Below are 2,907 nucleotides of genomic sequence, written 5' to 3' on the forward strand. Positions count from 1 at the left end.
GGGTCAGTGAATCTTCCTTAATTCTGAGTTGCAGCTCTAAAGTTGAGTTGCTTTTGAGTAAGCAGTCTACCCTCTTGAAAGCAAGTTCCCTGCCTCAATAATGCCCTGTGGCATTCAGAGCATCGGGCTGGGGAAAGCTTTGTCCATCCTGGACTGCCTCATTCACTTTTCAAGGAACACGTGACTTTGCTGACAGAACCAGAACAAGAGCCAAAAGAATAAATATTCCTTGTTTCTTTGTTGCCATTTTAAAAGTGGATAACCATTTCGTTAGTTGTTCACCCTCTGGGGCTGTAAGTTCTTGTATAATTAGATGATGAGCAATTATCATTACAGCATTTTGTTCTCACGTGGTACTGTGCGGATTCCAGCACTGAACACGTTTCAAAGACTCCTGTTGCAGGTTATTACCCAGTAATGCTATGGGAAGCACTAGCACCCCCTTTACAAGAAGAGGTTCTTAGAGGGGACAACCTACCAGTATCACAGGTGCTGAAATAAATCCCACCTGCTCTTACTGGACTTGTCCCAGGGTAGTTTGAAGTAGTGTTGAGACCCACTACAAGAGGAAAACCCTCAAATATTCCAAGGAGATTATGTGGTTGGACACATCCCAGAATATTGCCTTTCATGTCCTTAATGCCACCCTTGCCTTTCCTGCTTTGGCAGGGAAAGCCTGCATCAAGGTTACACGGCGTGGTTTAGAACGGAAAGTTATTGGACGACAGAAAGGTTTAAATTTGGAGTAGCCCCCAGATGGGCTGCTGTGCTAAGAAAAGCACCCGATGCAAGTCAGGACTTACAGGATGTACTTGTGTTGAGGTCAGCAACTGGCAATTAATTAATTCGTTAAAATACCTGGAGAGATTTAAAACGGGCACGTAGTGAGAACATACGTGCAAGAGGAGGATCTTGAAAATACTTAAGCTTTAGGGCAAACAAAAAACAGATGGGAGATGGGCGCGGTGATGGAAAGGTGTAGGCAAGGGGCCCCTATCTGTCATTATTCCTGCAGCTACAATTTAATTACCATTCCTAGGCTTTCGGGAACAGAGATTTTTTTAAAGAAAAAAAAAAACAAACCACACATGGTATGGAATGTAAGTTCTGAGGTTGGAAGATGCCCCTTAGCATCATCCCAAGTCTCTGCTAAGACTCTTAATATGCTTTACTTATCACCCAGAATAGAAACTGTTTCCCTAATCTTTAATGTTAAGGAATTGCTTTCAAAGGGGAAAGAAAAAAAAAGGATTGAGAAGCAGAGCCCCATGCTTCCTCTCCTCCCTGAACTTCCCCTGGTTTCAGCAGCACCAGAGTAAAACTTGGCACGAGACATAGGGTAGGGAAGAAGCCCTTCTCTAGCTGCCTGGGTGAGAAGCAGATGTGCACTGCAACCTTGTTTTATGCAGCTGTTAGCTGTGACAACAGCCTGCACTGCCAAGTTACAGAAAGGTAAGCTGTTTAGCTGGAGGATGTTAGTTAAAGCTGATCTTAATGTTGTAATGCAGGGAAGGTAAGAGGCAAGATTAGCAGCCTACTCTGAATGGAAAGTTGTATTTTCCTTGAGGCCTATAATGGCAAAGTGACAGTGCCTTATACCATGAGGATAAAACACCAACCCATTAGAGAGGAATAAATATCACATGGCAGGGCTCAAATAAAACAAAACTTCGGTTCAGGTTACTTGCTGAGAAGGTCCAAAACAATTTCTTCTAACACTGTGCTCTTGGTTGCTAGAACACAGGAAAAGCTGTATTTGGATTTAAAAAAAAAAACACACCAAAACAAATAAACCCAAAACAAACAACCCAACAAAACAACAAATAACAAAAAAACCCAAACTTGATTTTTCACAGCATTGAAACAGCTAATGAAGCTTGTTTGTGGGAAATCAATGAAGTGCCTGCAGGGAGGAATTCACTACTGAAAAAGTTGAGGAGCAAATGTCAGCTGAGCTGTATTTAGTCTTTTCTACACAACAGCCATGTCAAGCAAAGCAAGCCAAAGGGGAGGAGTAGGGAACAGGAATTATTACCGAGCAGGGGTACAGCCTGATTATTTTCCTGACGCTCTTCCCCCAGGAACACACAGTGATGGAACAAAGATTTGGGTTTGGGGGGCTTTTTTTTTTTTTTGCCCACTATTAAAATCCTGTCTACCTGTATCTAAGATAGTACATATTTGACCTAGCCACTGAGGCAGATGCACCAGAGCCAAACTGCATGTACTGGTTTGCTCTAAGGAAACCAAGGCCATTATCCTATCGGGGACATGATGCCCGGGGAACATACATACCAAACAGCATGTACAGTGAGCTGGGTGAAGAGGCTGGTTGAGCTCGTTTCAAAAGCCAGATAAATGCATTATAATTAGTGGGCCAGCACAGCAAGTTGAGAACTACATTTCAGGTGCAAGAACTGCTTCAAACCAGTGCATCTTTCTAAATGCTGCACATTAACCCCTCATACAGTTGTTCTATCAGTTAAAATGAGGGATGCAGGTGAAGTAGCACATGAGGTCACACCACCAAGGATGTCTGTCTTTCCTAAACAGAGCATCATTATGTGGCTTCTGAGCTTAGCCAGGGATGCTAAAGTCAATACAAGTTGAGGGCTCTTCCCATTTTTGCAGTACCAAGCACACAGCTTGCATTAGAAGAGATTCCTGTCCAAGGACGAGGATTTTATTTTCTTTAAAAAAAAGAAACTAGGATGGAAGGAGTCTTGTCTAGAGAATGGAGTAGGGATGCTTTACTCACTCTATGACAGCAATCAATAGGGAACATGTTATTTTGTCATGTCAGATTTCCTCAGCCTAAGCAGCTCATGATAGTTTTGTGATGGAAGTTAAGTTAGAGAAAAACTGACAGAACTGTGATTTCCCAAAGGAAACAAAGCAAACATAATC

This window comes from Phalacrocorax carbo, chromosome 3 (assembly GCF_963921805.1).
Source record: "Phalacrocorax carbo chromosome 3, bPhaCar2.1, whole genome shotgun sequence".
Classification (NCBI taxonomy): Eukaryota; Metazoa; Chordata; class Aves; order Suliformes; family Phalacrocoracidae; genus Phalacrocorax; species Phalacrocorax carbo.